The 26,107-nt window shown below is 38.1% G+C and overlaps 1 long non-coding RNA gene and 1 pseudogene across 1 annotated transcript; both read left to right on the top strand.

Moving 5' to 3' along the window:
- Positions 1 to 241: 241 nt before the first annotated feature.
- LOC125868591 (formate dehydrogenase, mitochondrial-like) lies at positions 242 to 16,963 on the top strand (annotated as a pseudogene).
- Positions 12,430 to 15,844, top strand: LOC125867147 (uncharacterized). The gene is made up of 4 exons (XR_007446615.1): positions 12,430 to 13,380; positions 13,458 to 13,554; positions 14,493 to 14,586; positions 15,149 to 15,844. It is a non-coding gene; the product is annotated as an uncharacterized LOC125867147 (long non-coding RNA).
- Positions 16,964 to 26,107: the final 9,144 nt, after the last annotated feature.

The following is a 26,107-nucleotide window of genomic DNA, read 5'->3' as shown; positions in this document are numbered from 1 at the left end:
ATACTTTCTCCATGCTCCTCACTTGTTGTGTCACTTGGTTGATGTAAAGAAAACTAAAGCACAAGATATGTCCCATGTGATGATTTTGTCGATTGTGGATCACCAAGCTTGGATGATAGTTGGATGGGTTGCATGCTTGGTATGAATGAATCGCAAATAAGGGATTGGTGTCCATCCTTTCACTGAGGAAGATATGACTTAATTGGCTAAACCTTACCCTCTAAAGGATAGTTTGATGTACATGTGTTGCATAAGCCTGATATTTCAAGAGTTGATTGATAATGATGATGCCACTGCGAATGAGGATGAAGCTGATGAGGAGGATGAGACTGTGGGTGATGGTAATGATGATGATGATAGTGGTGTGGTAATGCTGATACGACCTTAATGGTTGTGGATTATGCCACAAATTTGACGAATACTGATTATGACCGCTAGGCCTAGAGTCCTACAAGGAGTTTTCATTCACTCTATACTCATGTTGGAATTGTTGAACTAGGGACAATGCATCATTTAAGTGTGGGGTGAGAGATGGACTTCCATGTGAATAATTTACTGCTTCATCAAGTCTTTTTAATTTTTAGGATGGGTTTCTCAACTTTTGTTTTGGTTCTTTTCCTTAGGATAGTCCCATTGAACCGATTATGACTAATATTTTTTATTTTCTTTTGTCTTGGTTTATTTAAATTATTAGTTGAGTTGTAGAGTTGTCTTAGAAGTGATTGTTCTCGATGATGAATGGATGATGACCATTTTAAGGTAAAATTAGTCAAAGGTTGGTAGATTGTGAAGTTGGACCGTTAGTACTTTGTAGTCTTGCTTAGAAGTTAGCAGACATCATGGGTTCTTCACAAATGAATATGCAAATATAATAAAATTAGTAACCTTGAAACACCCATAGGTTCTTTGCATTGATTCAAAAGTGATCAAATTTGGGCTTAATTATATTGGAAGCCCTCAATGTGATTTGTATAAGCATGCTAATTTGTTTATTTGCTTGAGTGTATGTAATGATGCCATGAGTGGTGAGTATTGCCTTGTTCTTAAATAAAGCGACATCTAGAACTTGCTCTTTGTGTGCTAAACTAGTAACTTGTATGAACTATGGAATAAAATTTGAGGCATTTCCTTGAATAACAAATTTAAATTCTTTTGGGCCTCCAAAATGAATATTATTCCATTGTTTGATCTAAATATTGATATTTAATGCACTATGTAGTGAGGCAAGTGTAAAATAATGAGAGAAGTGAAGCATGGTGGGATGTCTTATGTGGTAAAAATAAGGATTTATGTGAAAAGAGCCCATAAAAAATTTCATAAGCACTAGTTATGCCATATAAAAAAAAATAGTGTTTAAGCAGGAGAAGAAAGAGCACAACCTTTTGAACATGTCCATAAATATGAGGAGGGCGAGATTGAAAGATGAGTAGAGGGTGATTAAGAGGTGTGACCAAAAGAAGAGAAAAGTGGTTGAAGTATCCAAATGATAAAACAAGTGCATTAAGGAGGATAATTGTATCAAAAATGTACCCTCCCTATCCTGTAGACGACACTATAACCAACTAAGTCCTCTTCATTCCATAATAAATGCATTGGTTAAAGTACACTAAGGGCAAGCCTATCGTAAGTTGTGATATCTAAGAACATCTTTTTTGAGAGTGAGAGCTTAAATTGTGAAATATAGGAATTTTTGAAATTGAAATGCATGAACATGATGTATGCATGAGTGAAAGGCTATACCAAAATCGTGAGGTGAATTCATGACATACACTTAGGTGCTTTTTATGTTGGTATATTCTGATATGATTATATTTGCCCAGTAAATTTGGTGATGAGTCACTCATTGATGGATATCTCTTGTTTGATGACACATTCCCATCAAATCGAATAGAAAAATATAATGGAGAAGGTTAGGGAGTCCAAGAGGTAAAGTACCGGTGATGGTGATTTTTCTTATCCTAGGCCTGTTGGACATTGTCGTTCTCAATTCTGGCAAAAATTTGGCAGTCAAGGTTCTTCAAATTCTCGAGCTCCTAAGTTCAACAAAGATAGGGTGTCTAACCCTAAGCCTTAATAAATGGTGGTAGTGGATCTTCTATTCCTGCTTGTCAAAAGTGTGGCAAGAGTCACATGGGAAAATTTTGGGACGTTACAGATAATTGCTTTTTATTGTGGGAAGAGTTGTCACAAGGTTAACAATTGTTTGTTGTAAGCCAACCGTGGTAAGGATGGTAGGCAAGCTCAACCTAGTTGTTCTTGTTCGAGTGTTCCCTGTCAAAATAGGTTTTATGCACTTCAGACTCGACCGGATCTTAGGGTTCTCCAAATGTTGTGACCGATATGTTGAAAGTCTTTCAATTCAATCTATATGTTCTGCTTGACCCGGGTGCTACATTGTCATTTGTTACTCCTTATGTGGCCATGAAATTCGATGTTGGTCCCAAAATCCATTCCAATCCTTTTCATGTCTCTACATTGTCCTGGGTGCTACATTGTTATTTGGTTATTATATAGTTGCTAAAAGAGTTTATAGAAATTGCCCTTTTTTTTGTTTCTCATAGAGTCACTCATGTTGATCATGTAGATCTTGATATGTTAGGCTTTGATATTATTCATGGGATGGATTGGCTTCATTCTTTTTATGCTTTCATACAATGTAGGACCAATTAGTCACATTCCAGAATTTGAACGAACCTATCTTGAATGGAAAAAGGGAAATTATGCTCTTAAGGGTCAATTCATATCTTGTCTAAAGGATAGGAAAATAATTTCTAAGGGTTGCATTTATCATCTTGTTTAGGTTAGGGATATGAAAATGTTCAAATTACTCAGGAAACAATTCAATGAGTAAGCAATCACTAGCAATATAAATACCCAACAACTGAGTTAGGGTCGAATCCCACATGAAGTGATCAAAATTGAAGAATTCAATAAGAAAAATTAATATGCAAATTAATTGATCGTATCAATTAGGAAAAATAAGTGGATGATTCCACCAAATTAAAATGAGAATTTGACACCTATTATCATAATTCAACTAAAATGGGGTATAAGAAAGTAGGAGATGATTTAGGAGTGTGAGAGTCAATGTCAATGTCAAATAGGGGTCCAAATGCTTGCTCAATAATGGTATATAACCATTGATAGGTTGGGTAATCATAAATGACACAAATTTTATTTAGATCTCAATGCATCATATCATGAAATCTCCTTTCAGTCTCATCCAAGTAAAAATACAAATAGGCCAATACCTTATGAAATCTCTCCACGAATAGATTTGACAATCACAAAATAAAACTACAATTTCTCTTTTGAGCAAACTACACCAATCAAGTCCAATTTGCAAGTATTAAGCTATTTACCCACATTAATTTATCTCTTTCAAGCATCAATCAAATATCAAAACTAGGACTAAGTTTGAAACCTTAACCCATGAATTGAACCCATGTTGAATAGGTCAAATTCATGAATAAATAGAAGAAAAATAGAGCAAGACACGACCTACTAAATTAGTTTACACCCAACTCTACAATTACACCCCAAGAATTGGGGTTTTTGCCAAGCATCATAAAAGGGAACAAAATTATACCAATTATATTTTCAGTCATCAAAGTGTTGATAAACTTCAATAATATTTAACATCCACTTTAAATAGGAAATTCAATTATCAAATACAAAATTATTCAAAACCCGAAAACTCTAAAAAGTAAAGTTTCTAGAAAAGATATGCAAAAGTCTATTTTTCAATATATAAAGACTATATTTTCTCTCTCCTTTGGTTTTTTTTATGATTTCTACAAAAATTAATAAAACTTTTCATGCGCAACGTGATTAGTGATATTAGTCGGTGTCAACTACTTGATCAGTGGATCACTGTCTTATTCTTCCACTCACCCTTTCTTGGTTTCATGCTTCGGGTGTATGAACCTAAGTTGGAAAACTTGATTAAAGTCAGCCTTTCACATTTAGTGAATCGCCGATGACCACTGTGCTCGCCTATTTTAGCTTTCAGTTTGGTCTAGTCTTCTGTCACTTTCTATGATGGGATTCTCAGCTCACCCACCTGTTTCGATGATTAACCATTTGCACCTTAAGTAACACCTCAGAATCAAGAGGGATAGGAAAAGGGCCAAATGGGAAGTCACCGGCCGAAAACTGAGTGATGAGACCCTTCATGGAGCCCTTGATGGGCCGTGAAGGGAACCACGACTCGTGGTGGTTCTCGTGAAGAGCTTCCAGAACCTGGCCAAGAGGGGCACTCCTCCAACAATCCCTTAAATGGCCCGTGGTGAGCCTTAGGGACCATGAAGCTAGTCATGAGGAGGGTCAGGACAATAAAGGTCCTTCCCTAGCCCTTGGTCAAGGGCCACATGCATCATATCGGCCCGTGAAGCCCCACATGGATCGTGAAGTCATCTATGAAGGGTTTTCATTGGACTTGGAGTTTAGGGTCAACTTCAAACGATGATATATTTTAGCACAAAATGAATTAGGTGGACAATGACCTATCAAATTAAAGATCTCTGTGTGATATTTCCAATGCCACTGAGTTTGCCTAGTTCCAAGCTCGCAGTAAAAATTTCCGAAATAGTAAAGCCCTGTCAGGAAGGATTTCTTCATGACCCGTTTGATGAGCCGTGGTGATGACGACGACCCGTTTTGGGCTTCTAGTGACCCAATTTGGCAGTTTTAAGTTAGGGGTTGTAGGGTCTTTTCCTAAATTTTTAACTCAATACTATGTCATTTTTCCTTCTACGCAAAGCCCTATATAATGATTCTAAACCCCCAAATTACCCAACCGAAATTCATTCTCTTAAATTTCCAAAAGTTGATCAAGCTCCTCCTCTCAAATATTTCTCTCTATAGAAGTTGAAGAAGAAAGCTAGGGTATGAAGATAAAGCATCCTAATACTCCATTTATTCTAAGATTTTGGCATCAAGGTATTATTGTTTTCATCCATGGAGCCCTTTCCTCCATGGAGTTCCCAAATTTTCCAATTTTGTAAAGTTAGATTCCCCAATTATGTTAGGGTTTTCTTCAATTGCCATGGGTTCTCTTCAATGTTGATTTAATGGATTGTTTTATGACTTTTTGTGCATGAATGATGTAATTACATATTTTTAACTTGATTTCCCATGAACCCAAGAATAACCCATTTTTTTAAAGCTATGTTGATATAATGTGGTACTTGAACTATGAAAGATGAATTTATGAAAATATGCATGTCTTCTCTGTATGAAATAGATGTAAATGAATTTGAATATGCTTTGACATTAATAATATGATGAAGCTTATGAATATTGAAAATAATGCATGTTCATGAAAGTATGTGGATGACTCAAGAAAGCTTATAGATGAGATTGTCAATATGTCCTATCAAGCTTGGCCACATGACATGAATGAAATCTAGATTTTCCTTCAATGCTTTCCAGACTATTTTCCTAAATTAAGTCTTAATTAGTTTGGTATCCGGATATTCCATCAATGATTATAGGCCATGATTTCAAAACTATTTCCATTAGTATTATTAGGATATCTCTAGCATGAAGTGAAATATGGGCCTTAAAAGCTATTATGAAAAGATCATGGACGTGGAAGGTTTTCTCACACATGGTCTAAGGAGCGATCCTATGATAAGACAAGTGGCAACTACTAATGTATTTTAAAGATAAGACAAGTTAAATATTACTAACTACTCCATGGGATTTATGCTTAGCACCGATAGGATATTGAGATGTAAGCTCTTCCGTGTTGAGGTCGGGTTTGCTAGAAGCAATCTCCTTATCCCCTACCTATGTTCCCCCTGGGATGATTGTCTAGATAGACATTAGCTAGTAGATCCACTTTAGCTTAGATTCATGGTTCTATCTTGGAAAGAAGGGCAACCATTTTCAGTTTGGGAGACACCGGTGGTTCATATTATAGCTCACATGGTCTTTATGTCGGTTAAGGCTAATTCCCACAATAATTGTGAACTAAGGTTACTTGAAGAAGTATCTCACATGTGTTCAAATATGATTTTACTTGCATTGATCATGATTTCATTTTATGTTTTCTAACCTTCTTATCTTATGTTTGACTTGGTCTTTTCATATCATGAAAATATCCTTTTTAGCATGATTTCATACTTCTATGCATGACTATCATACTTCGTGAATATTTGTACAAACACATACTCTTGCCTACGTTTCCCCAATTGTAAGGACCGACCTTACAGATTTGCACTTCCGTGGCTGGAGATTTGATATAGAAGATTGAAGAATGGCGAGTCCTCATGTTTCGAGGATCAAGCCTTTACTTCATTTATGTCTTTATATTTTAGTTTTGAACTTGATGTACGGGTTACGTCCCGATTTCTTCTTATGTACTAGATGGCTTTGATACAATGCATAAACTTCCACTTTTTTGTATAAAATTTTTATATGTTGAAACTATCTTTTAAATCTTTTAAACCCTATTATCTTGTATGATGTATGCTAAGTGGCTTGTATAGGGCCTTTTGGGGTCTTGTACGCCATGTTACGCCTAGGGGCTACCTTGGGTCGTGAAAAATATGATATTGAGAACACAAGGTTTAGAAAGGTCTCAGGATGTCTCACAAGCCATGTCGAGTAGATTCTTGTTCATGAGTGTGAAGCGTGCCATATTTAAGAATGAGAGACTATAAGATGTTTGGGGAACTCCACTTCTTTCATTACTCTAAAGTCGTGCGATAGAGTGTATTCTAGGTGTCTTCCTCTCCTAACCCCTATTTATTCTTTTTAGAATATGCCTCCACAAAGGAATACCGTGAGAACGAATAGGAATGTTCGTGAAAATTTGAGGGAATAGGTTCCTCAAGTTCCAGTCAACCCTTTTGGCCGAGCAAGTGACTAATTATAAGTTTCAAGCCACATTTGATGCATTGCCCCGAGATATGACAACTCAAGCAAATGGAGAGGTAGTGGCTCCCGTGAACCCAAGGGTGGGTACAACGGTAACACGGGTGAGGGACATTATTAGAATGAATCCTCTAGAATTTCATGGGTCTAACGTTGAGGAAGATCCTCAAGAGTTCATTGATGAGGTTTATAATGTGTTGATAATCATGGGAGTGACACCGGTGGAAAAGACAGAATTGGCCGCTTATAAACTTAAGGGTATTACTCAAGTTTGGTTCAACCAATGGAAAGAATAGATGGCAGTAGATGAGGGTTCTTTTGATTAGGAGAAATTTAAGGTTGCTTTTATTGATAGGTTCTTTCCCCTTGAGATAAGAGAGGCAAAGGTACTTGAGTTCATTAATCTTCATCAAGGAGATTTGAGTGTGAAGGAGTATGCCTTGAAATTCATGAAATTGTCTAAATATGCTCAAACAATGGTTGCCGATCCAAGGTCAAGGATGAGTAAGTTTGTGTCGGGTGCTTCCAACTTAGTGGTCAAATAATGCCTAACTGACATGCTTGTTAAGGAGATGGATGTCTCCCGTTTGATGGTTCATGCACAACAAATAGAAGAAGAAAAACTTAAGGGGAAAACTAGGGATTCAAAAGGGCAAGAAGGGATGATGGTGAGTTCTCACATTCAAGGTCTGATGGAGGTAGTCGTTTTGAAGGTAAGGGTTCTAGTGAGCAAATGTGGCCCGAGTGTAGGGAGTATGGGAGAAGACATAAGGGTGAGTGTCTAGCCGGTACTAATGCATGTTTTGGTTGTGTAAAATGGATTATATAAGATAAGGCATTGTCCTACGGTTGCTAAGAATGAGGGAGATAATGATCGATGGGCTCAACCCTATCCTTACTCCGGTCCTAGTGGTGGTTGGAAACAAGATAGTTTCTATGCTCTTCAAACCCAAGAAGATCATGAGGGTTCCATGAATGTGGTAATTCGTAGGTCCTTTAGCTTGTAGTTATGTATTTCTTGATGTTAGATGTTTTGTTGGATATGGTAGGATTCCATTTATGGAGATTGTGTTTAAAGTAGTCCTTGAAAAACATTGTGGAAACTTGTATCAATGGTTTAGTGGTTGTTAAGATGTTGTTGTTATGTTTGGGATTGAGGAAGATGGATTTGAAAAGACTAGAGAGGTTTTCTCCAAAGGGGGATATAGTGTGCTTCATGGTTGGTGTGTTAGTAGATTAGGTTGATTTTGCAAGAGTTACTTGTTATGGTTTGATGGGTGAAAGTTCGAAGGCGATGAGATGTCTTAGTATCCTTATCTCTTTCCTTTATATTCAAGTCTAACTTGAGGTCTTAGACCCTCATGGCTCACTCTTTAGGACTTTTGTGTCTTAGTTATCCTTATGTTTCCTCATGCATGCATGGTCATGGAAGATTTGATTTTCAAAAGATATGATTTAGCTTACTTGATTACTTCTCGATTATGTGCATTTGAGTATAAGTTGCATATAGACCTCATGAAAATATGTTTTAAACATGCTGTAGCTTGGAGTTGAAATTTCCTCCTCGGATATGTGCATTTATGTGATTGGATTCATGATGGGCTGCTAGGTCTAGTTCCTATCTTCCTTATGATGTTTTGGACTTGTTATAGTTTGGAGTCGACATTCCTCCTTGGATATGTGCATTTTGATGAAGTTGTATTAATGATTGGGTTTTTAGTTTCTCTCCTACTCTTTTTGTGCTAGTTTGAGTTCCATTCGAGGATGAATGTTCCCAAGGGGAGATAATGTAACACCTCAAAATCAAGAGGGCAAGAAAAGGGGCCAAACGGGAAGTTACCAGCCTAAAACTGAGCTATGGGACCCTTCATGGAGCCCTTGACAGGTTGTGAAGGTAACCACGGCTCGTGGTGGTGCTCGTGAAGAGCTTTCAGAACCTAGCTAAGAGGGGCTCCCCTTCTACGAGCCCTTTAACGGCCCATGGTGAGCCTCACGGACTGATGCTGGTTGTGAGAAAGGTCAGGACAAGGAGGGTCCTCCCCTAACCACTAGTCAAAGGCCACGAGCGTCGCAACGACCCGTGAAGCCCCACACGGACCGTGAAATTGTCCATGAAGGGTTTTCATTAGACTTAGAGTTTAGGGTCAACTTCAAATGATCATATATTTTAGCCCAAAATAAATTGGGTGACCCATAAACTATGACATTAAAGAGCTCTGAGTCCTCTTTCCAACACCACCGAGTTTGCCTTATTCCAAGCTCGAAGTAAAAAGTTATCCCCAAAATAGTAAAGCCCTATCAAACAAGATTTTTTCACGACCCGTTTAACGGGCAATGGTGATGATGACGACCCATTTTGGGCTTCCGATTACCCATTTCGACCGTTTTAAGTTAGGGGTTGTAGGGTCTTTTCCTAATTGTTTTAAACCAAAACTATGTCATTTTTCCTTCTACCTAAAGCCCTATATAATGATTTTAAACCCCCAAATCACCCAAACTAAATTCATTCTCTTGAATTTCCAAAAGTTGATCAAGCTCCTCCTCTCAAATGTTTCTCTCTCTAGAAGTGGAAGAAGAAAGCTAGGGTTTGAAGATCAAGCCTCCTAATCCTCCATTCCTTCCAAGATTTTGGCATCAAGGTACGATTGTTTTCATCCATGAAGCCCTTTCCTCTATGGAGTTCCCAAATTCTACAATTTTGTAATGTTAGATTCCCCAATTAAGATAGGGTTTTCTTCAATTCCATGGGTTCTCTTCAATGTTGATTTATGTCACGCCCTAAGATAGGGGCGTAACTGGCACTCGATACCTTATTAGATCGCGTTATCCACTAAAACATACGAGCTAACAAAACAGTGAGACAAAAAGATTGGGCAGCACAACCTCTAAAAAGTGAAGCATGGACCCTAAAGGTCATGACATGAACGAGAATAAACCGTAAAAACAATGGTATACAAGCCAAAAAAATAAAGATGTACTAGATAGCCGATGAGGCCACAATTGAAGACATACCTACTTACACACACATATATATACATTCCAAGTTTATGGGCTGGAGATTGAAACATACAAAAGAAACCCAAAATATGGTATCCACAATAGACTCTATGAGTGACATAAACAATGTTGAAACAAGGCCCCGACTATACCCAAACTGTACAAATAAGTAAACATCCTTTGATAGCACCATAAAAAATGTTGAAACAAGGCCCCGACTGTACCCAAACTGTACAAATAAGTAAACATCCTTTGATAGCTTACTTTTCGATCTAAAATCCCTATTGGTACCTCTGTATAAGATAAATCTTCAGCGATGCAAATATTTTCAATGGGCATAATACGTGAAGGATCTCCAATGCACTTCCGCAACATAGAAACATGAAATACATGATGGACTGGTTCCAATTCTGAAGGAAAATTAAGCTTGTATGCCACCATACCGATCTTCCAAATAATCCTATATGGTCCAATGTACTTAGGACTGAGCTTCCCTTTCTCTCTGAATCGTATGATGCCTTTCATAGGCGACACTTTCAGGAAAACCCAATCTTCTACATCAAACTCTAAGTTCTGTTGCCGAACATCTGCATAAGATTTCTCCCAACATTGTGTTGTGTGAAGCCGATCTATAATAATCTTAACCTTTTCAATCGCTTGTTGGACTAGATTGGGACCTAGCAAATCTGCTTCCCCGAGCTTAAACCAACCAATCGGGAGCTTACACTTCTGCCTGTATAATGCTTTGTAAGGGGCCATCTGAATAGTAGCTTGAAAGTTGTTATTATAAGTGAACATGATAAGAGGTAGATGTTGATCCCAACCTCCTTTAAAATCCAACACACAAGCAGATAACATATCCTTAACCGTCTGAATAGTACATTCTGTCTGCCCATAATGTGCTATAAATTCAGCTCCTTGATATGAGATAATAGATAATGGAACTCTGTGAAGGCGAAAAATATCCTGAATGTAAAGCCTGGCATAATCTTCAACTAAATATGTCGTCCTAACTGGAGAGAAATGAGCAAATTTTGTCAGCCTATCGATAATTACCCAAATGGAATCATACCTTCGTGAAGTGTGAGGAAAACCAGTAATGAAGTCCATATTTATCATATCCCATTTCCATAATGGAAGCTCAATATACTGGGTTCGGCCTCCAGGCCTCTGATGCTCTGCTTTAACTTGTTGACAATTGGGAAATTCAGCTACCATCTCTGCAATATCTTTTTTCATGCCCTTCCACCAATAGATCTGTCGAAGGTCCCGATACATCTTCGTCACTCCATGGTGAGCTACATATCTAGAATAATGGGCCTCTAAAAGAATCTTTGTATGGAGCTCTCCAATTTCCGGTACACATAAACAACCTTGGTATCTAAGGACTCCATCTCCAGTTAGCTTAAATAAAGGTTGTTACTGTTGTGGAATCATTTCCCTCAATTTCCTCATCTCAGGATCTTCATGTTGCCGCCTTTTTGCTTTAGTCACAAATGAAGATTCTGCCATATTTTGAACGACAATACATCCGCCTCCTGCATATACCAAGCGTACTTGCAAATTAGCTAGCTGGCATAGGTCTTTTGTAATTCCAGCCTTATCATCTTCAACATGACTTAGACTATCCATGGTTTTCCGACTAAGCGCATCAACAACAACATTAGCTTCGTTGGGATGATATAAAATGTCAGCATTGTAGTCCTTTAATAATTCTATCCATCTGCTTTTTTGTAGGTTCAACTCCCTCTGCTTAAGTAAATACTGAAGACTCTGGTGATCGGTGAAAATATCTATATGAACCCCGTATAGATAGTGCCGCCAAATTTTTAGGGCAAATACAACTGCAGCCAGCTCAAGATCATGTGTAGGATAATTCTGCTCATGCTTCCACAAGTGTCTAGAGGCATATGTAATAACCTTACCATGCTACATAAGAACACAACCTAGGCCAATTCTTGATTCATCACAATAAACAACATATCCCTTATTTCCATATATAAGGGTTAGGATAGGTGTTGTGCTAAGCCTTTTTTTAGTTCCTGAAAGCTCTGTTCACATGCCTCGATCCACTGAAACTTAGTTGCCTTATGTGTCAATTTTGTTAATGGTTCAGAGATAGAAGAGAATCTCTCCACAAACCACTACACCATTTTAGGTCTACGGCCACACTAAATCTGAACAACGCTTATAAAGTGTTGCCTAAAATACTTTTGGGAACGCTTTAAAAGCATAGCCCAAGTTTTTAACTTTTGGCTTCAATAATATTGACAACACTTGTAAAGTGTTGCCTAAAATGGTATAGGCTACATTTTATAAGTGTTGTTACAGTATGATATAATTGGCAACACTTATTTACATATATGACCACACTTTTAAAATGTCCTATTTTTATAATTGTAAAAACAACACATTACAAGTGTTGCTTAAAATTTTCACTAAAATTTTAACTCTCCCTCCAACATTTTTAACTCTCCCTCCCATTTTTATTGGCCAAAAAAAAATAATCATAAAACATTAATAATTAATAAAACATTAATTAGGAAATGACATACTACTTTTCTATGGAGAACTGAAGAGGGAGCTGAAGAACATTGAGCTGAAGAGCTGAAACCCCAAATCAGAATCGAAGAATTGATGAAGAGCTGAAGTTCGCTTTTCTCACGGAACCGCTGAAGAGCTGAAGATCGAAAACAGAGCTGAAGAGCACTTACACGATTTCATTTTTCTCGCTCCACTTTTAGTCGTTCTGATTCAATCACTTTTTTGTTTGTTTGTTGATTTGTTGTATTCACTTTAGTGTTAATCTCTTGAAACTTCATTGTTGAAATCCCTTTTTGGGATGTGGGTTTTTGTGCTTTTGCCATTCTTGTTTTTCTGATAGCGTAAATTACATGGGTGTAGAGTTTGAGCTGGAGTAGGTTCATGTATTTTGCATTCACTTCAGTGATAATCTATTGAAACTTCATTGTGAATAATCTGTTTTTGGGATGTGGGTTTGTTTGCTTTTACCATTATTATTGTTCTGATAGCTTAAATGACATGAGTATATAATTTAAGCTAGAGTAGATTCATGTATGTTGTATTTACTTCAGTGTAAATCTCTTCGAAGCTCATTGTGAAATCCTTCTTTTTTTGTGTGTGAGAATGGTAACTCGATTGTGACAATTCCTTTTTGGGATGTGGGTATTTTTCTTTTAAAATTCCTTACTGTTCGGTTTGTTTAAGGTGCATAGGTATAGGATTTGAGCTGGAATGAGTTCATGTATCTAGTATTCACTTCAGTGCTAATCTCTTCAAAGTTCATAGTGACAATTTCTTTTCCGGATGTGGTTTTTTCTTTTCTTTTTCCTTTCTTGTCGTTCTGTTAGTTTAAATTACATGGGTTTATAATTTGGGCTGTAATAGGGACAATATGTTGATGCATTCTGCCAACCACAAATTTGATAGGCCTGGCGAAGCTGAAGCCTCCATTCAAAAGAGACGGAGCAACAACTACAGGTACTAGTTTCCCACTATGTTAAAATATTTATTCTACTTCGAATTTGGAACTATTGCTAATTACATGATCTTTCTAGGGAATTCTAGCCAGGTCAGTGATGGTGCGGCTGCAGTGCTACTCATGAAGAGAAGTATAGCTATGTAGAAGGGACTTCCAATTCTTGGTGTTTTCAGGTAAGCTATACTATTTGCATATGAATAGAGATTGTTCTTTTGTGGTTAGTACTGATCACCATGATGCTCAATATACACAATTAGTCGGATAATTCGCAACTGTATTCAGGTAGTAGCTATTATGTGCTAACAAAGTCAAATATGCTTTTAAAAGGTAACAATAATATGCCCTTTAAGATAGAAGGGGAAATCAACAACATAATCGGTTGGTATTTTATCTCAATCTTGAATCCACATTCTTCGTTCATTGTTCTCTTTTTCCATTTTTGTAGATGCAGCAATAGCAATGTTTTTAGATACAAATAAACTAACTTAGCACGAGTTTTGATGTTACTGTTTTCATTAACAAGATTTGTGACTACATCAACTGCCCATTGAATGATACCATTGGCTTCTCGATAGTTCTAAACATCTTTGTGCCTGTTCAGCTTATTAGCAAGATGAGGCAAAGCTCTAGCGTCACAATCAGTTGTTGGTGCTCCGACTATACATAAAATTGAAAATCTAAAGAAGTCGTCTGATAGATGCAAGAGTTAAGAACTACACAATGTGTTATTTATATTTCAAATTTCCACTTCCTCTTTTATTTATATTTCATATTCACACTAGTATTATTTAGATAAAATTATTCATGGAACCTTCTTTACACTTGCTTATGCTTTGTGGTTTATTATCTTTAGGGAGTACTCAGGACCATCCCTTAGCTACTATATCAACAACTTTAAGCCCATGAAAGTAGTCCAAGCCTCAGCACACTTGCCACAAATATTGTGTTGTTATAGTGGTCTCGATAATTTCTTTCTTTCTTTTGGAGACAGATACAACTCTCCAGAAGATAACGTTAAGTAGCTGTAAGAATACAGTGTAGTCATTCTGAACTCGCTCACTCTAGTTTGGATGAATAATATGACTGATTTGTTGAATATTTGTTTTTTTAGATACACACTCTGTATAACTAAGAAATATTGTAAGATGCTAACTTTGGAGATATTGACTTCGTCAACTGCACATTCACTATCTTCTACCATCTTTGTAAGTGTAACTCTTTAGGATATTTTGATTATCGTCGTGTGGCTTCTTTGATTTGTATGTCTTTTTATTAGGTAGTTTTTTTTGTTTTTGCTTCTAAAACCTACATGTTGAGCATTCATTTAGGTAGCTTTCAGCTGTGATGTGTGTTGCAAAGTTAAAAGTTGTAGTCTTTGCTTACCATCTCCGACTAAGAACTGTACGAAAACAGGAGTTTGATAGCATGACAGGCACCCAGTTTTTTTCTCGTGGCTTTACAGGTAATCTGCAATTAGCTATGTGATGCCTTGTTTTGCTGACCCTTTTTATCTAGTTTTCACCAGTTTTAAATTCTAATGTTTGTAAGCTGATGAATGATTGTTAAGTAGGAACATCAAGTATGGTGACAACTCTCTAGAAAGAAACAGAATGATTTACTATTGTAGCTGCCTGTTTGAGTCCTTTAATTTCCTCTCCACCTTGATCTCACACAACTTGTATTATCTGTGCTATAACTTTGGATTGGATTTAAAGGGTTGTTATTCTGTAAATAGTACTGACACCATGATGCTCAATATACCATTAGTCAGGTAAGCTGCACGTAGTTATGTGACGTCCAGTTCTGCTCTTGTTTTCCTGATGCTCAAAGAGGAATGGTGATAGCTGAGGCTGAAGGCCATCATAATGTAGGTATCCTATGTTCAAAATTCTGCAAAACTTGATGAATGGTACACTGGAAAATTGCAGTCAGACTGTCGAGACATGAAATCGATCTCCAGCAGTCCAAGCCATTACATTTGCGAAAAGAAATAGATTTTTGAGATGAAAACTATTTCCTCTATCCTACTAAGCCTAAAGTTAGAGCAGAAACTAACATCAGCTGTTGATCATCTTGTTCAGGAATTCAGCTTGCTCAGGAAAGTATTCCAATAGGGACCCAAAAATCTAACCCGGCAGGACCACAACAGTTCTTTTCCGATCATTACTAATGATACTTGCTTACTTGAATTTTCATGTGTGATTTCTGGTATTTTTATATGAAGTAGGTGAAGAGTGAAATGTTTCACTGGTCTCTAGGACAATGGCAGCTGTGTGTGAAGATCATGAAATTTATGTGAAGATAATGAAATTTCCTACTATCAATTATTAGTTTGGACGTAAATGATCAACACAAGTATATTGAATATTGCTTATTTTTTTCCAGCTGGTGCATCTATAGACTACAAGATTATAGGATTTGGATTATAATATTAGCACATCCAGCTTACTATATGACATTAAAATATTCATGTATATTCTGTCCATTCACTTTTTATTTCTTCTTTATTTTACAGGCTTCCCCTGGCCCCAAAAAGATTGTGGGTGTTTTCTCCAAAGCAAATGAATATGCTGAACTGAACCACAACTTTTTGGGCTGTGCAGAAAATGCCTTGGGGATATGTGAATGGTTAGAATCTAAAGGTCATCAGTACATTGTCACTCCTGAAAAGGAAGGACCAGATTGTGGCCAGTTACTACTAATCTATAATCTCTCATGTTCTATCCATTACTCCATTGAAGCCTATGCATTTCTAAGGATAGTCCCTTTACCGATTTACTCTTCATGCTTGTACAACTAAACACATCTGGAAAGGAGTAGTTTTTTTTTCGTTTAAAACATGCATGTATGTGTTTAGGTTTTAAAAAATAAATGGCTCACGCGAGGAGAATTTAATGGTCATAGCAGGAACATTTATTCCTGATCTCCATGTGTTGATTTCGACCCCTTTTCATCCTGTATGTCACAATTGAAAGGATCAAGAAGGCAAAAAATCTACAACTTCTGCTGACAGGTGGAATTGGATCAGATCATATTGATCTGAAAGCGGCTGCTGCTACTGGATTCACAGTAACAGAGGTCACTGGAAGCAATACTGTCTCAGTTGCGGATTAAGATGGATTTTGAGCTAGAGAATCAAATTGGAGCAAAATTTGAGGAAGATCTCGATAAGATGATGTCGAAATGTGACATAGTGGTCATCAATACGCCTTTGGCGTGATGCAAAAAAAATTTGATATTCTTTTTGTGTGAACCACTGCTACGAGTAATATGTTGTTAGAGATCATGTTTTCTTTACCTTCTTCCTTTAATTTTCTATTTTGAACTTTGTCATCAGTTAGAGGTCATCAATAGGATGATAGATGTTCTCAGCAACTTGTGTTGCCAGAATAATATGATTGCTAATGAAGTATTTTAAAGATTTTTGGAGATGTAACAGTAGTTCCATATCTTGTTGAATTGTCGAATCCTTTGAAGAAAGAAATACTTCTAAAACTATATTGAGTGTTTTCTTTTAGTTATTTTCCCTCAAATTTAGGATACAGTGGAGATGTTTGGTACCCACAACCATCTCCCAAGGACCATCTGTGGCGCTACAAGCCAAACCAAGTTATGACTCCTCATATTCTAGGACTACCATTGATGCATAGGTTTGTAAATACTCTGTTTTCTCCAATTTCTTTAGGCTTTTCTTATTATTTACTTTCACGACATTATAATTGTGAGCAAACTGAGAGAAGCTTGTTACTAGCAATTTTGCAGTTGAGGTATGCAGTTAGAACAAAGGATATGTTGGACAGGTACTTCAAGGGTGAGGATTTCCCTGCGTTTGGGCTGCAAGTGCTCATATCATAATTGTTGTTATTGGTTCAAGCGTTTTATCTTGGGCTTGCTATTGCTCAACTTTGTTTGGATTGATGGTACTATTGTTATGCTTTTATTCTCTTTTGTTACTTATTACATCATATTTAGAGTAATAGAAATCCATCTTCTCACAAATTCCAGATTTTGATCAAATTTGACGGCTTTCAATTGTTGTTGTTGTACTTTCTTTCACTTCCTCGATGATCGATCAAGGTTTAGGCATTGATCAAGTAGCAGGTTTGTTACCTTCTAGCCTACTATTGCTACATTTTTGGAGGGTCTGGGAAACATTGCAAGTTCTAACTTTTATGTACCTTTTTTATTTGAAGAAACTAAAAAATTGGAGGAAGTTTAACCGGAGTTAGCATTGGAACTGTGACTGAAATGCAAAAAGTTTGGAGAACTTTACAAGCACTGTGAGCTATTGCTTTTGCCAATTCTTACTCGCTCATCCTTATGGAGATTCAGGTAACGATATGGAGCATGTTTCATTCATTCCTCGTAGTTTAACTTGATGTCGTAGTTAATTTCCTATATAATATAGAATACAATAAAATCCCCACCCTCAGAAGCCAAAACAATGAAAAATGCAACTCTAATTAGTGTATCAGTAACAACAGTTTTCTACATGCTCTATGGTTGTTTTTGCTATGCAGCATTTGGAGACCTTTCTCCTGAAAATTTACTAACTGATTTTTGATTATACGACCCTTATTGGCTACTCGATATAGCTGTCATTTGACCTTTTAGTTAATTAGAGTGGCTCAAGAGTACCATCTTCATTTGGATCTTCACTTTTACATAGTTTTAACTAATACAGTGCATACCTGCAACACCTTCTGTAGGATTTTGGAACTCCGACTTCTCCAGCTGACGAAATAGAGAACAGGCTTCTTCTGGCATGACGCCGAGTAGAATACTCTGCTCGAACGCATGCTCTTACCCAGAATCTTGTTGCTGTCCATTTTACACAGACTGAATCTGACTGTACACATATAACTCCACCACAACCTACTGTGTTCCTTCAAAACAAAGCAAGTTAGCATAAGCAGGAAGAAGTACGAGCATCAACAAGCAAGCAAATGTTGTTCTTCTGTCACATCTTTGCTCCAGGGAGTTGCAAGTTGGTTAGTTCTGGCTACTCCAAGAAACACTGCCTCAGATGAACTATGGTGTACACATATGTAGAATATTGCTTTATAAGTATGTGTACAAGTATGTGTATGTACACAAGACATACTATCTTTTGAAATTTATTGCAAATTTATATATTTGAATTACTTATTAGCCAATTTAATGCTTGAGATTATTTATTGCATAACAATATTGGTGTTTTTTAATTAGAAATTGTGGCATATAAATATTTTATAGCCAAAATAGTATTACCACACTTAAAAGTGTAGTCATAGGGCTGTAAATTATGGTATGTACATGGGCAAGGACTACACTTCAAAGTGTTGTCATACATTAGATAGAAAAGGCAACACTTTAAAATCGTTGTCATACATTAGATAGAAAAGGCAACACTTTAAAATCGTGGGCAATAAGGAAGCTAAGGTCACGCTTAAAAGTGTAGTTGTATGAGATAGAAATGTTGCTATATGAGGTACATTAAGCGTGGCCATTTTGCCATTTAGGCTACGCTTTTAAGCGTCGCTGATTAGGCAACACAAACTCTAAGGTTACGCTACTTTTGGGCACCCCAGGAAAAGTGTTGCTTAAAGTCCAAAAGTGTAGCCTTTTATCAAAGGCCACACTTTTCGATAATTTAGGCTACACTTTATTGGGGTGGCCGTAGGCCTAAAATGGTGTAGTGAACCTTCGGTAATACCCTGCCAAGCCTAAAAACTTGTGAACCTCTATTGGATTCAAGGGCCTCAGCCAAGTCATCACTGCTTCAATCTTTTGTCCATCAACCTTCATACCCTCACTCGTAATAACATGACCAACAAAAGCTACAGAAGTAAGACAAAAATCACATATAGAGAATTTAGCATATAACCTGCAATCTTGGAGATTCTGCAATACAGCTTCCTACGGTGAATATATAAGAATGTCATCAATAAACACAATCACAAATTCATCCAAGAATGGTTTGAATAATAAGATCCATAAAGGCTGTAGGGGCATTTGCATGCCTGAAAGACATGATGATGAGTCCACGATTTGGACTCATTTAGGGCTTTATTTCAATAGATTTAGTGTTCTCAAATGCATATTTGTGCCAATAGCTGATGTAAATCCTTGATTTTCAGGTATTTGGATTGAGGAACAAAGCATAGACACTAATGAGCAAAGAGGAACAAGGTAGTTAAAAGAACGAAGAAAAGAGGGCCTGATGATCGCCTAACCCATTGGGCGAGTCGCTGAATGGCCATGATCTCGCCTAAAGTTATAGTGTGCCACGCCTTGAAGGAGAAAATCGAGTCGGCGATAGAAAGGAGCAGTTGGTGAGTCGCCGAACGGTTCTGCGATGCGGTGCTAGACCACCCAAAGTTACAGAACTTGAAGATGTTGAAGGCCAAAGCAAAAAGGAGATGGAATTGACCAAAGTTCGGATCGTCGAGTGGATCGGCAATCCCGACTTATTGCACCGAATAGTCCTTTGCAACATATTTTTGGCGACTATAAATACATTTTTAAATTCTTAGTTTAGTATCGAAGTTTTAATATTATTCAGTTTTCAAGTTTGGAACTTTGAGTTAGGAGACAATATTTTCCTTAGCTTTGAAGATTTGAAGATTTCCATTTTTGAGAAATTTAAAGTGGGTCTTTGAGATTCTTCAACCTTGACCTTTGTAAAGATGAAATTAATCGTACCTAGTTGATGGAAACATGATTTGGTAACGATTTCTATCTTTTGATGATGTCTAGCTAAAACCCCAATTCTTGGGGTGCGATTATGTGATTATAGGCTGATTTAGTTATTGGGTATTATTAATTGGTAGTTTAAATGTTGTTTAAAAGTGATTTCAATCAGTAATTGTGATTCAATTTAAAGGGTTGTAGTTGCAAATTGTCACGACCCGGGGTTACCCCCTAGAAGTAACAGGGCGTAATTGACCCCGAAGGGGTCGCGTACAAGCCCTTAGCACATTCTTATCATAAGATAATAGAAAATACAGGAAAATTTAAAACTTTTACAATTGAAGTCATTTTTCAAAAAGGCAAACAGAAGACTTTCTACACTTTTTCTCAAACTATCTAATACAACTTTTTAGAAGAAACACTTGGGACACAGCCCATTCAATAGTTTCAAAACAAGAAATAAAGACATAAAGGAAATAAGTGTTCATCCTCGAAGCTATGAGGACTCACCAATTCTTCAAATTCTTCTCGATCCTTGGAAACCTAGCCTTCAAAGCAACTCAACCTCCTCAACCCTACATTTGAATAGAATGTAGGCAATATGCGTTAGTACAAAATGTACCAAGTGTGAAAGCTAGCACAACATCATAAAAGCATCTCAAATATGGTTAGTCAATATAAGACATAAGCATAAGAGATAATAAAATGGTCATAACACAATCAACATAGCCATGGAATAATCATCAACCCAAGCATCATATAAATATAAGTCAACATAAGACATAGTTAACGAGCATAGGAGATAAGCCTTAATCACAATAAGCCAATCTTCATTATAGGTATTACACAAGCATAATTGATTCTTGGTCATTTTTACCAAAAATAGCACCATTCTCAAGTAACCTCAAAAGTATACAAGTACAAAGCATGAATAACATCCCATAATACCACCCAAGCCAAGTAATGAAAGAAGACGTATCGACCCTTAGCCAGACTGTTACCTCCCATTCAATATCGATCAAGCAGTTGGAGATCCAAATGGGTCATATCTCATCTCATTTGAGTCTAAGGCAGCAAGGGGGTTTTCCTAGTGATATTATGGCTAACCCCAAGAATGAGATTTGATTGTGGACTTGCGTCGTGCCGCGAAGTTAACTAAGGCGCTTCTTGGGAGGCAATCCAAGTTTTATTTTCTTTATTTTTAAGTTTGAAATAACGGTGTGTTGATTGTGCAGGTCAAAGTGTGGAAGGTGTTTGAAAAGTGCAGGTTGGCGAGCTAAAAGTCCGATTGGCAACTTGCCGAAGAAGTCGACGAATCCGACTTGGATCGTCGTTGGACTCAAGACAATTTTAAAGTGGAGTTTGTGAAACTCGGCGAGTCTACGAGCAACTTGGCGAATCGCCAACTAGGTCAACGACCACGACTTAGTCCGCCGTTTGGACCCCCACATTAACTAGAGGTCCTGTAAACTCGGTGAGGTAAGTGCCCACTCGGCATGTCGCCGAGTAGGTAAGAACTAAACGGTTTTTAAAGGCCAAAGGTTTAAACTTTCAATCTTTCACTTTCCCTCACTTTTGAACTTCCCAAACTCACACCCACACTTTAGTATTCAATATTTTTGTATTTTTTCCACATTTTAGTCGTCGAATTTGTGTTCAGAGTGGATTACTTTGCCGCCTAGCATTTCAATTTTTTTAATCGGCATCTAAGGTTGATTTTCTGATCCCTGAATCTTAATTTAGCAATTTTGTACTTATTTTCAATGATTTTTTCTTAATAATGTCTGTTGGGCCTCTCTAATCGTAATCATATATGTGTGTGCCTGTTTTAATTCAAACATTTTGCCTGTATTGCCTTTATTGTTGAATTCCCATGGTTTTGTGCCTTAATAATTGGTTAAAATTATGGGGTTGCACTTGCATGTTGTGGGGTTTGGTCGGGTGAAGTCTAAGTAGCTCATATTTGTGATAAATGACGTATTTTTACTAATGATGGAGTGGTTGACGTCATTCTTAAGGGTAAAAGTCGTCAAATGACCACATTTGGCCAAACCGGGAGAAGCCTGAGTACCCTATGGGAATAGGAGTAATGGGTCTTAGTTTAATTTGATAGGTGCATGTTTTAATTTTGTTTTCGGGGGTTGCAGGGTTGAATTTGAGAAGTTGGGTAGAAACTAGGCACGTTGGGTTGTTTGGCGAGCTAGGTCGAGCTCGCCGAACCACTTAGCGGTTCACTAAAGTTCCCTATATTGCCTTTAATTTCATGCTATATGTGAAGTTTGGTTCTATAACTTTCGGTGAGAAGCCTGAGGTCGCCAAATGCACTCGGTGACTCGCCAAAACTCCTCCTTAATCCCCATTTGTCTGCGCCCCTGACCCTTAATTGCACTATAACTTTTAGTGGGCTAATCCTTGCTCACCGAATGCTATCGACGATTCACCCAAAGGCCTTCCTATCACTGACATGCCAAATTCTGCTGAGATATTTGAGCCAATCCTTTCGGCAAGACTGATCTAACTCGTAAAGAGATTCGGCGACTCGTTGACTGGTTCGACGAGTGTGTCTGCAACTATTTTTCTGTGCTTTTGTTTGAATTGTTTCTAACTTTTCCTAATGATTTTACAGACATGGCCAAACTAAAATTTGTTGGTAGAAACATGCCATCCCGAAAGAAGGCTAAGGAGATAAAAATAATGAGGATGCAACTGCATCCAGGGGAAAGGCTACCAAGCTTCCCACAACTGGTGGGAAAGGCAATGAACAAGAGAAGGCACACGGGTCACCGGAGGCCAGATCTGACAGTGATGGTATCTACGCCACTCACCTCTCTACTTCTGAGACTGACAGTGAACACCAAGAACAATAGGCCGTAGCTTCAGAGCCTGAAGATGATGAACTGATAGCAACATAGAGAGCTGAGCTGCAATCTAAAAAGATGAACGATCCATCTACGATCCGGACTCCTCAGGCCACCCCTACTCCTCCTCTAGCTCCAGGACAGGCAGTGGTCCTGGCACCACCAGTACATGGTCCTCCTCCCATGTCTATGAATAGACTAAAGACTAATGGGATGAGGACAATCATTGAGGATAAGCTCCTGTCCACTGATAGGGTCATTGACAGGTACCCGGAGATAATGAGTTGCCTCAAGTCACATAAGTTCTAGCTTTTTACTCAACCCCGAGGTCTTTATAATCCAAATTGGGTCTTGGAGTTCTACGCTACTTATGGAACCTTGATACCGCATAAAAAAAAGCAGGAAGTTGCATTCAAACCAGTTGACTATGTAGTTGTCCAGGGCAAGAAATTGATGTGTGACAGTACTACTATAAATACGATTTTGGAGTTTACCAACAACATTGTTGACGCTCACTAGTACAGGGTAAAGACTAAGTCCTTAGAGAGAATTAAAAGTTGGCTCGCCCCTCTCAAATGTGATGGTACTCCGAGATGGTTCGAGGTAGAGGATCCGATAGAGAAGAGGGACCTCAATGTAGCTGTGATGTACTGGTTTGGTTTTATCAGTAGTATTGTCATGCTGTCCCAAAATAAGTCTGTCCTTCGCCACACAAAGGCGGCTTATGTTGGCTCAAACATTGCATAAGAGCACACAAATATGGGTATGGTCGTTGGGCAAGGGATGGCCACTAGGGCCAAGCAGCGCCAAACCTCACTTCCCTTCCCGGTGTTGATCACCGAACTGTGCAGACGGGCTCAGGTTCCTAGAGATGTGAAGAAGGTTGTGGAAGTTATTCCCATATCCTCCACTAATATCTGGAGGGTTGAAGCAAAATATTTAAAGGATCTAGCAAAGAAGAAGAAGGCAGCCCTTGTGGATACACCCTCGGTTGTTGATCCTCAGATATTACTTGCAGCGGCACCTTAGCCTACTCCGGCTCCTAGGCCTTTCGGTACATTCAGTGTTGTGCCTTTTGACCCCCCTAGTTCCTCTACTGCTACATTGCCTCCAGAGCTACTGTTGTTGCTTTTTCTCGGACCCCGCTTACTCAGGCTGCATTTCTCCGAATGGGGCAGTTGGCCCATTCTGTCGATTGTCATACTACCAGACTTGAGGTCTCCATTCTAGGCATGATTCAGACAGGCCTTATTGATGTTGTGATACCATTGAGTGCTACTATTGATTCCCTTGCGACTAGGATAGCGGTGTGTGAGCGTGGCCAAGGGGCCACCAAGGAGGTGACAACTTTAAAGGCTGTCATTGCTGCACTGAGGAGAGATGTGGACCATCTGAAGTCCACTGACATGTCCATGATTTTCAGGATGGTGGATATCCCGAATGTCCTAGTAGAGCCAGATATGCCTCCAGCTACCACTAGAGATGATATTGGAGTTAGGGAGGCGGCTGATCCCAAGTTTGAGGAGGAGACATATAAGGAGATGCTTGAAGTTACTGAGGAGTCTTTGTATGAGGGCCTTACTGAGACTGAAGAGGCAATGGTAGATGTAGTTGTGCAATCTTCTTTGGCGGATAAACCCTTGGCTGACCCTAGTGCAGGTGCTAATCCTTCTGAGTTGACTCCGGGCACTGATGCCTAGTTTTCGAGCACTACATCGGGTACTGATACCCAGACAGATGGAGTGACTGCCTAGACATGATTCCTTTGTACCTCCATCTCTGTCTTATTTTTTGACTTATGGATATTATTTTGCTTACATTTGAGAACAAATGGTTTTCATTTGTGGTGGGTTGAGGCCCACCTTTTGTGACTACTATTATGTCTACATATTTGGGTTTTGTGGTATAAGCTGTGTTTTGCACTATTTTTGTGGATGATTGAGCTTGAGGCTCCTTGTTTTAATTGTAAATGATTTTTGGACCCTTGCAAAACTATTTGTGCCACCTCTTGTTAGTGTTTGAATGTTGTTGTTCTTTTGCAAATTTGAGTATCGGTGTTGATCAATATCGATGACTTTAATAGTGCTCATAATCGAAAAAATGAATGTGCAGCTATGATGAGGCCAAATGAAGTTGTGTAGACAATATGTGAACTTTTTGCATCTCACTGTGACTAGCCAAGTATCGAATTGTCTTTTGTGATGAACATTGCACACTAGAGAAAGTGTGGAGTCTTGTTTGACATTGGTGGCAATACCTTGTGTGATGGGCTTATCGTGAACCATGTGTGATGATACCTAGAATTTGCCCCGTTGGTCCGGTCGACTAAGTGATGCAAGCTCTCGAGATGATCTTAGGCAACTTTGCAGAGTGTGAAACAATTTGACGTTATATCTCTTTTTGTGGCCTACCTTGTGAGTGTGCGAACTTCACTTGAACACCTTTTGAACCTTACCCTTTTCTTGGAAGAAACTTGATGAAATTGTGACCTTTCTTAATCCATTACCATTAATCCTCAGGATTTGTGGTTTGTGTGAATAGCCAACTTAGGCCAAAAGTCTAAGTTGGGGTGTGGTGAAAAGAGAAGGTAAATCAAGAAATGCAAACAAGTCCCCTTGAACCATCATTTTGAGAAAAATGTAACCCCTCCATACAAAAATAAGGAAGAAAGAGTAAAGAAATTGAATGAAAAAGTTGTGAAAGTGCAAAGAAAATGGGGTATCCAACATATCCATGGAAAGTGAATAATAGGGTGACCTTTGAGAATGAATGAGAATGATAAAGAAAAGGGAATAAAGTGTTGCTCGTACCACATTTTATGAGGGCAACAACCACTGAGCCTAAATGACCATACCTTTGCACTCAACCCCGTTACAAGCCTCCTTTTTTTTTATCTTGAATGAGCTGAAACAGTTGTTGATTTGAAAATACCGACAAACCTATGGGTGGAGTCATGCATTTTGTTCATCTTTGTGAGTGTGAGTGTTGCATTTGATTCCGGAGTTTTAAATTGTTGAACCATTGTGTGTGGATATGGAATCATCCTTTGTGTGAGGGCATTTAAACACCTTTGTTGAGCTTGAACTTGCATTTGAAGCAAGTATTGTGAGCTTGAGATTCTTTGGTAATGGTGAGTCACAACTTAAATCTTTGAGTGCACAATTGTTCTTTGCATGAGTAAGTTGAGTCTTTTTGT

This window comes from Solanum stenotomum, chromosome 6 (assembly GCF_019186545.1).
Source record: "Solanum stenotomum isolate F172 chromosome 6, ASM1918654v1, whole genome shotgun sequence".
NCBI classification, from domain to species: Eukaryota; Viridiplantae; Streptophyta; class Magnoliopsida; order Solanales; family Solanaceae; genus Solanum; species Solanum stenotomum.
Note: the sequence above shows the minus strand (reverse complement) of the source record. Positions and strands in the feature narration are given on the sequence as shown.